The sequence below is a fragment of the Adelges cooleyi genome, unplaced genomic scaffold (assembly GCF_023614345.1).
Source record: "Adelges cooleyi isolate 19-005CV unplaced genomic scaffold, UGA_ACOO_1.1 ACOO_flye_CR_arks_rails_tigmint_CR_PRNA_376, whole genome shotgun sequence".
Lineage (NCBI taxonomy): Eukaryota > Metazoa > Arthropoda > Insecta > Hemiptera > Adelgidae > Adelges > Adelges cooleyi.
In genome coordinates, this window is record NW_026096053.1 from 14,388,416 (window position 1) to 14,399,134 (window position 10,719).

The window sequence follows — 10,719 nt, forward strand, 5'->3', positions numbered from 1 at the left end:
TGTGTCCCGTTGTTTTGTGGCGCGGAAAGGACATATTATAATAGTCGGTATGTGTGTTCCTCTAGTCACTATAGCGCAATCATACAAATCGTATACACATGCCATCCGACCTGGAGGTCCAGAGGAAACGGAACATCTACTACATCGGTGAAATCGTTTAACGCAGTCAGTCATACTATTATCATTATAAACGTAGTATAATTAATGTACCAAGCATTTAAGTATAATAATAATATTTAATACACACATAGTATCGGATAAAATGCAGACAGTGACTTACGTACAAAACGGAACCGCACCGACACTTTGTGGTACACAACGGCGATATTTTAGTAGGTAGATAAAAGTTGTAGATGAATTTTATGGGTTTCAAATGAACTTTTTCAAAGCATACGACCGACCGACATATATCCGGCATCCCATATGGTCATAATTACTAATCGATTATATAACGATATTGGAGAAAAAAGCAGTAAACGCAGCTGTTATATCTATTATTATTAAACTAATATAATAATATGTTCGTCAGCCCACACGCGCCCGATGCAGTAGACCCACACACCGGTCATATAAAGTACTCGAGTACAACCGGCATTTCCCCTCTCTATATCCAAAACATTTGGACGCCCACTGACAGGTATAATTCGGCCGTTACCGGGAAAGTATAAAAAAACACCCAGAAAAGTCAAAAGTCTAACGGTTAGACGAATCGAACTACGCCGTATGTTTGCGCAGCCGCAACAACTATATTATAACCGCTTGTTCTAACGATTCTATACATTAGTATATGTAACAATATAATCGTATTACGGTGGCAAGACAATCGTTACGTCAAGACAAACAACCGTCCCGGCCGAAAACGAGCTGTAAAAAATTGAATGGGTCAAATATTCATTTGAAAAAAAATTCTATAATAGGTGATTGCGGTAATTATTAAAATATAATACAATCATGCGTTATGTCAACAGGTAGCTACTTTGCAAATAGACCCAATAAAAAAAAACAAACCCGCTAACAAGCATAAAAAATTAAGACATGTAGCCTGAACACGCAAGGTAAAAAAATTAAAATACAAACTAAAATGTATTGTACACCGGTAAATAGTTCAATTGACAGCCGCGGCCGAAGTTGTGTACGTTAACAAACAACTATTGTATAGTTATTGTGCAAATACGACCTTTACACAGAATGTGTCTAATATATTATTAGAAACATGATAATCGATATGGTATAATACAGCAAAGAATGTAACACATAAGACACTGGATGATATATTTGTTGAATTCTTCAATCTCATATTTACAGTTCAATCCATTAACAGTGGATAATGGTACAGATGTTTTATGATTTTAAATAAAGTAATGAATGGAGGCATTGAGGGCATTGTTTGAGCAGGTTGGATGGGTTTTTTTAGGCAGTGATGTTGTCTCAATTGTAACGCGTGACAATAAGGTAAAATTTAGAGTTAAAGAAAAATTATAAAAACTATTAAGTGAACACCAATGTGTATGAAAGTAAGTACATAGAGCTTTAAATAAAATGGAAATAGAAAAGTCGAAAAAACGGAAAATCATCTTATTTTTACACATATCTATTTCAACTATTTTGATCTCTATGATCCTTTTATCCAGTTTTTTTCTATTATTTAGACCCCTTTTAATTTTTCTAAGCGGTTTTATCAAGAAACCATTTTGAAATGTACACATTTTATGTTAAATTTTCTCAGCTTTCCGAAAAAGAATTATAAAAATTCTCAAATTTTAGGCAACACGAAAAAATTAACTTTTTAGATTATAAACTCAAATTTAATGACTTTCTTATTTGTCGAAAAAAATGTTTTTTTTTTCAGAAAGCTGAGATTATTTTACATAAGAAACTGATTGAGTATATATTATTTTGATGGCCAAAGATAATGGCATACGATAATAACCAAAATAATCGAGATAAAAAAATTAAGAACATTCTTTTTATCTTAACAGACCTGCAGTGAACTCACATGCAGGGTATGTTTTAAATAGTTCCGTAGGAGGTGCTCCAAAAGTTAGTTAGTTAGTGTTCAGCGTTTTTGTCTATACATAGATATCTTTTATATATTATGTATTATATTGAAGTTAGTTTAGATAACATAGATGAACATAGATAACATAGCTGAAAAATATAGTACTACTGTGCAAATTCCATTTCCAAAATAAACATTTTCCCTAAATCCTTATCGTTCAAATGTTTTTTATATTATTTATAAAATGATATACAAATAAATTTAAGCTAATCAACGCTGACAAGTTCAGTGGAGAAAAGCGAGGAAAGTCATCCAAGAATAAGACACCGACCGCTGTCTAGCGAAGCCAAGAGCAGAGATTTTTCGATACGACAAGGCTATTATTCTCGATGTGTGCATTTTGAGTCGACTGCCACATCGATTATATGTTGCATTATTATTGGATTAACTGATTGCCTAGACATGCCGCGATACTATGATATTATCCAACAAGTGGAATATTCAAACGAACGATTTCATTAGGTATTGTGAGTAACCGCATTACTGCAATATTTCCACGCGAAACAATAGACATATTTTAAGTTGTTGTATTTTGAAAAAATATAATGTCTGCGGGTTTTAAACGAGAATTAAATAAAATATTATCGAACGATGAATAAATCGTTGAGACGTTATACAAGGGAGCACGCTAGAACTGCATTTTTATAATGTTAGATTTCCCCTAATTAAAATACGTCGAGAGACAGAAATATAACAGAAAATTTAAGAGCACCGTCTATTTCATATTTATCGGTAGTATTCCTAACACGTGTGTCGACAACATTAACCTTCTAGCGCGACGGATTTCCTATATGTACAGCCAAAACGTGTAAATGTACATCGTAAGAGCAAAATTAAAATTAAAAAAAAATACTTGTCGCTCACGATCCGTAGCTGGTACGCCTGGCAGTAATAAAATACACGGAAACTCGTTTAATTTTATCGCGGCCAAGGAGAGGTACTCGATAAACGTTTGAAGCTCTCATTCTCCCTCAATAGCCATTTTAAGATGACTACAAAAAAAATCAACGACTACTTATCGGTACCGACTATGATGCTTACGTTGGTAATAGAATTTTAAAACGCGCTTAGCCAAGCAAAACTCTTGGCTTTACAATAACGTTTTTTTTATTAAATTATGTCATTAAAGTTTGCTAAAAACACACACACAATTCGATTTGATACACGTTCGTGTAGAATGTTAATCACTTGAGGTGATTTAAACCATTGCAAGGTAATCGTTAAAAGTATACCGACTAAAATCCCTTGACATGCATTTCACAACGCACTCGAAACAGCGATTTTCTCAAAACGCCTGCAAGTATTTCATCCTCATTAAAGCTTTTTTTCGACCGTTCAACCAGGGTATACTTATTTCAAGTCATTAAAGATAATAAAATACTATATAAACACTTATAACTTTAAAGCGATAAAATATTTATCTCAAGGACATTACGTTTATTAAGGAAACTACGTCAACACCCATTTTCCCTGTACAAAAGTAAACCTAGCACACCAAGCGTCATACATCTAATTACCATAAAAGAATTAGGCTAGACATTTTTTTTCGACTATTTATTTTATAAGACTAAATAGTATTAAGACCCTTCTGCACGGTTTAATAATAATATATACGAGCATTCATTAAGGTCATTAAGGTTACTAATTAGCTGTTGAGGCTATTCGGTCAGTGTAAAACGTGTTTTCATGCGCGAGTCAAATTATTCAAATACCGTAGTAGCAAATTTCTACTAAAAGTTAAATATAAAGTAGGTTCTTGACTACGACCATAAAAAAATTTAATTTAATTTAATTTTTTTTTAATTATCCGGAGATTTTTTCACACGGATCTAGTCGTTTGATGTAGGTCGTCGAAGTATCTCTGTTTTTTTTAATTTTAACATTCAAATATAAATCAAAATTAAGTTTAAAAAATGTTGAGCTAATTGTATGTGATAAAAAAAATACCTAAACGGTTAATTGATATGTTTCCTGACTGACCTATGTATTAATGGGTCATCCTTTTAGAAAATAATTAGTATTTTTAGTTTTTTATTAATCATAAACATATTCCCTAGCGAAAGGAATGTACATTGCCTTCGGTTATTTAAAATCAATGGTATTAAAAAAACTCATGTATTATTATGTAAATCAATAAGGGTAATAATTTCATTCAATATGCGAAAAGTCATGTTCTATGAAAACTACTATTTAGCAACCTTTGTAAAGGACTTTTTTTATTTTCTCACATACACACAAAAAATTTAATTATACAAAATATAATATACTCGATTTTGTTCACAAATGCAGAGAAAAAAACGCTGTTAAATGTACAACATATTACATTAAATACGAACGGAGACATAGAGAAAAAATGTATTTTGTCTCAATCGAACGAGATGATGCTGTTGTAAAGTGTTTTTATAGGGGAATTAATTTTTTTCTTTTATAATCTGTGGGTTAACCAATTTCCGCTTGATTTCCACGGTTTTCCATTAAAAAATATAATACGCTCAATAATACAAATTTCTATATCCTCCCTTTTCTACCACATCAAATGCACTATATAGCCAAACAATCAATACAGAAGCTATGTCGTTAGCTACTAGGGCCGGAAGTTCATGCATTGTTTTTATTAAATGGTCTGAAAAATACCTATATAAGCTACAAATTTTAATTTCAAGGTTTTTTTATATTAATGCATAGTTTTTAATATTTTCGTTATTTGCAACATATAATGCCTTTTGTTTAGTTACTTTGTCTAAATTTATCAATACGATGACGTTGATATAAGATATATTTTTTTTAATATAGCAAAAATTGATATTTTTTAGTCAGATAAAAATAAAAAAAAGTTGTCAGTTACCTACGAGTATTCTGTTTGTATAATTTGTTTTATTTTTCAAAAAGAGGAGTTAATTATATTTTTTATAATTTATTAATAAATAAATATTGCATACTTTAATTTTTTTTTTTATTTATTAAAAAAACGTTTTACTTTGTGGTTAAAAATATGTCTAACCGAAAAAATTAAAAATTAAATGAAAAAATGTTTTAAGTGCAATGTTTTAATTGCCTATATATATAGGCAATCTTTAGCCCATAAACTTGTATCGATAACAAGTACAACATAACATAATGAATTTAAATTATTATGTTAGAATAACAACAATCAAATATGTGTTTTGTACAGGTTAGGTTCTCGGAACCGCGCAATCAGTACAGTACGGTGAATGCGTGTGATAAGACATTTTTAGTGAAATGTTATTATTCTCCAAACATACAGTTTTTGTTATTATATTACCGCTATATTTATAACGGTATCATTTAACAATATTGTTTTCTCAATAAATTTAAAATGGTAAAAACAATTTTACTTAATTATACATTTTTTAGTCATTACTTTAGAACCACAGATATACGTATACGTATTACACTAGATTGCTAACAAATGATAAGAATGGAAGTCGACGTCGGCCATTTTTGTGGGATATATTATGTGTGTAAAAAATAATACATATTATATTATATCTGTGATTCTGTGCTATCAAATTAACTTAAAATTTGTTATAACCACTGTAAACAACTGTACATGCCGCCAATAGAGAAAATTGAAGTTGCCACTTTCCACCATCTTTGTGGGAATTAGGACCTTATCATTGCAGTTATAAGTGATATCTTGATTTATTATATTTTCTTATATAATGAGCGGCCATCTTCTTAAGGCTACACCCTTATAATGTTATATCTATACATTAATGTTTTTAGTTGTGTATAGATGTAACACGAAACACTAAATAGGTCTTCAATATGCTTTTACCCTTCTGCTTTTATCTATTCTTTGTTTAAACTATATCGCGATAACACTGTAAATGTAGACTCAATAGACCCAAATCTACTTTATTATAAATTCAAATTTTAGTGTTTAGAATGCATAGTGAACCAAGCGATTTAAAATATGAAATATTTAAAACAATGCAATACGAACGTCGAACGCATGTAACGAATTTTAATTAGAAAACGTTATAATTTTCAATAACAAGTACACTACATAAATAAAAATATGGAAAGTCACTACATGCGAAGGTTACTTCACCTGACGTTGTCAAATATGTTATAATTAATAAATACTCAATGTGTAAAAATATATAGTATGATAATATCTAATAAGTAAAAAACTCGTAAACCATTAAAAATATTACTAGAATTTATTTTTAATTCCTACATCATTTTTTTTATGTGTGGACAAAACCAGAGTTACACCTATGGATTTTTTATGACTCCCTACCTAAATGTGCAAAGCCTGTGTTTTTTCAAGACACGCCTTTATGCTTCGCTGTGTATGGTAGCAAATTCAATAACTTCTAAGATTAAGATTGACACCTCTAAAAACAGTTTGTACCAGTTAAACTTTTAAAATTTAAAAATAGCTTAACTTGTAATAATTATAGCATTGTTATAAGATAAAGCTGAAAAAACAACAATGAGTCACACACATTGATATAAAATATTTAAAATAAGGGTTCTGGTCGCAAAAATTGCATAGACCCAAACTAATAAATATGAGAAATGTTTTTATTGAAATCATGTCAACTTATTTTTAGCATTATTATTTGTATTACCAATAGGTACAATTTGTGAGGAGGAGTGACTGAGTAGGTAAGGCAACAGTGTGTTGAGCGCTCACTGTTGCCGGTTCGATACTCGGTTACGGGCACTCGGTTTATCCCATAAAGCATAATTTTACTCACAATATCAGATCTCATGCAGGCCCCTTAACTATCTTTATTGTGCATTCAATTCACTGGTCCAACACTCATTTATGAGTGTAAAAATTATCTAGTGAAGAGGCGCCTTCTTCCTCTCCAGCTATTGACTAACAACAATCTCAGAATAAGCGAATACGTTAGGTAACTTTTTCAAAGGAGAAGACAGTGACGGCCTTAAATGGACTAAAATTGACTGCAAACAAATTCATAGTAAAAAAAATTGCAATTATAACCGCCAACTATTATTTTTTATAGTATAATTCTATAAAGGTAACTGAATAGAAGTGATTTGTATTTTTCAACTAAAAAAATTATACCTGTATTGTAGCAACAATTACTAAGGACTTAGTTTTCCTAAAGTCTAATATTCTAGCTAGGAATACTACTGCACAAATTAAAAAAAAAAACAGAATTTAAAATTTATCCAATAAGTGTCTTAATAAAAACATAAATACATGTAGAATCTAGTTCAAATATGAATTAAGCTGAGTTACTGAGTAAAATTCAATAGTTTGTACCGAATAATTGGTAAGTAATTACTAATTTATAATAAAAGTTTGTGAATCCAGGGGCAAATACTGAACATACTATCTATCTATGTCTAATACTATAATGTAAATTTGAGCTTTTTTAATCATAATTTGAAAATTAATTTATTTGAAAGTTTTGTAATGTTACTAAATATATTTTATTAATTACAAATTTATTTAGGGATTTTAGGGAATCATGAACAATAGGGAGCCGAACCCTAAACTCCAACACAAATTTTGCAGCGAAGTACTCATCAAATATTTGTCATAATACCGACATAAAGTTTAACGCCTTGACATTTTTTTTTTTGCAGTTTGGTAATAGGTTTGCTAGTGTGGACGAGGCTTCAGTTCAATGCATTTGTGTACAGAAGAACAATGAAGTGTCAACAGTCATGTCTCTGTAAATAATTATCTACATCTTCTTTATTATGATTAAGAATCAAGATATGTGTACCTAAATATAAGACCCTCATCGGTCAATATTAACTAAAGAGGATAACTTTATATTACACTTGCGTGTGTTATGCTTATAATTTAATTTACTTAACTATAAACAGTCAGAATAGACTAAATTTGATTAAAAACAATTAGGCATTGGTAAAGTTGTGCTCCACATTGGGTGGCCGGTTTTTTTTTTGAAAGCAATGACCTTTTTATAAAGTAAACTGTACAAGAATTGCTCACCTATAATTTATAATTATCATACTACTATTTGTTTGATTAATTAAATAATATTGACATTTTTATATAAAATAATTTTTTGTGGGTATAAAATGATACATTTGTTATTCAAATAAGTTTAAAATAAAAACCTTGCTTTTAAAGTACACACGATTATTATAGTTAGAAATATTAAGAGGGGAATGAGAAGTTATAAGAAACATATTAAACAAAGAAAAGCTAAGAGTACACTTGGACAAACATTATAAATATTTATTATAAATTAGTATGATTGTCACACACTCACATATTAATGTTTTTCAACTAGGAATATATTTATCATTCTAAACATGGACATGATTCATAAATATGTTATCCCAGATTAAATCAAATACATCCATATTATGTTATTTGTTAACTTAGCTTTAATATAAATATAAAAGCAAATTGTACACATTAAATTAACGGATCTCACAAGGAATAAGTAAATACAAATATGTTTGTATAATTTAATTTACTATGATGAGAAAAAAAATTCATATAATATGTATTAAAGTAATCTGGTAAGATGAATAAATGTAAATAATAATCTGTTATCGAAAATAACGGACAGAATTAAGTGATTATAGAGATTTGGGTCAGTGGGGTTAAACATTTAATTAAAAGTTAAATTATAGAAAAAAAAATGATTAGGACAAAATTATCAAGGCTGCTTTCCTTAAAAAATGGTTTCATGAAATATGTATATAGAAAATTAAGTTTTCAATTAGATATTCCATTCTGGTTAATAACAATGGGACTATTAAACATCAAAAATTCAAAACCAATGCAATCAACAAAATGCCAAAACTGAAAACATGCAGTGGTTATAAATCAAAATAAATATTTAAGCATTTTAAAGCATTTAAAACCACCTACACAAAATACAAATGAAGTGAACCATATATAAATGATAATAATTTTACTAGTACATAACTTAACTCGCCAATTGGTTTTTATATTGTAAACAAGTTACTTTATAATGATGAATACACAGAACTGTTTAAGAAACAGTAGCACAAATAATAAAAAATCAAAGATGAGCGATAGCAATCGCTGCTGAATAAACAATAAAATTGAAGAAAAATAATAATAAATATATGAAATAAAAAAAAAACTCTCATTATTATTTGATTTGAGTCATATATAATAATGTATAGGATATAATATATTTCATTAAATGTAAACAATTATAGTCTGAATAACACAATAGTTTACTAAATTTTCTAAACAGCAGAAAAACATAGAAAATACACAAGCATGACGTAAATTATTTTGTATCTAAAGGGCAATCCCAAAAGCATTTAAACAACAGTTGTGCCGATTGTTGTTTGTCCTACGTAAAATTAATACACACAGCACCGTTTACTACAGCAAGAAATAATCCTCACTTGGTTGTTTACCCAAAATTCAGAAATTTGAGAGCTACTCATCGAAACATAAATACTTGGATTTGACCTACAACCGCGGGGGATTGATAACAGACTTGCAAGGTTTTTGTGACGACCCTTCGTCTAGGCATAATACCTATCCGTAGCGCTACGATTTGGAGTTGGCGACAAAAACAACAATAAACAAACGGCAATCTGCATGTTGAAATTTTTAGTATTATGACTTATATAATACAGTCACAGCGCATACAAGACATTATAGCGACAACGTCGTGAAAGAACGCGCGACGAGGCTTCGACGCCGAAGACGGTGGTTTTCGACCAACAGGGACGCATACGCGGCGTTTCGAGTACATACAAACCTCAAACACGATCGTTTGAGTTTCGACTCGAGAACGGAAGTGAACGTCGTTGGCCGTTGCTATTGGAATTTGGAACGTTATCAGTATTAATTGTTGTATTATTACACAGAGCGGCGCTTACCTTTAAAAAGACGGGTCGTAAACAACTGCGGCCGGCGGTTATCGACTCAGCGGCGGTGATGTTGCAAGACGACGGCCTGCGTGATGGCCACTTCACGACAGTTGATAATTGAAACGACGGATGATTAATTCGCGCGTACACATCGCGGGTTAAACGACGAACGAACGGACGCACGCACGCCCACCAGGAGCAGCAAACAAATGCTCAGAATGACAACAACGGTGTGCCTGGCCTGCCTGCCTTGCCCGCGTACACTGTAGCGAGCCCGTCGCCCCGCCAGTCTGCCATCCGTCGACCAGTGCTGTTGGTACGGGGGTATACCTACCTCTTCGACGGTTCGGTGCTCGGCGGTGGCGATGGTATATAGTAAGATACGCGTGTGTGTGTGTGTGTGTGTGTGTGTGTGTGTACGTGTATGTGTAATGCGGTAGAACGCGGCGCAACTCGGTGACGGCCAACGATCGTTTCGCGCCACAAGGTACGCCCGGTCGTCCACCGACCGTGACGTCACCATTTAATATTTCAACGAACCGTGCGGTAAACGAAATCCTCATTCCCCCCACACAAACACACGTGTCGAATGCTCCTCTATAAAGTTTGTATTTAAATATCAGATTGAACGTCTTTGGCCACACCACGATGTAAATAACCGAAATCTTTATGGCCGCAGCGATTATGGGTGGAGGGGATGGTTACAGGGCCGTACTTAGGGGGGGGGGGGCAACAGGGGCTGTTGCCCCGGGCGGCTGATTATGAGGGGGCGGCTAAATTTTTTTACATTGCACATTTAAATTTGTATTATATTA

The 10,719-nt window shown here is 31.8% G+C and overlaps 1 protein-coding gene across 1 annotated transcript in view; it reads right to left on the reverse strand.

Annotated features, from left to right (window-relative positions):
- The window catches only part of LOC126841073 (FERM, ARHGEF and pleckstrin domain-containing protein 1-like), a 32,867-nt gene extending 22,684 nt beyond the window's left edge, over nucleotides 1-10,183 (reverse strand). The window contains exon 1 of the mRNA XM_050577322.1: nucleotides 9,914-10,183. The gene's annotated coding sequence lies outside the window, so the exon portion shown is untranslated. The remainder of the gene's footprint in view (nucleotides 1-9,913) is intronic.
- Between the last annotated feature and the right edge of the window lie 536 nt (nucleotides 10,184-10,719).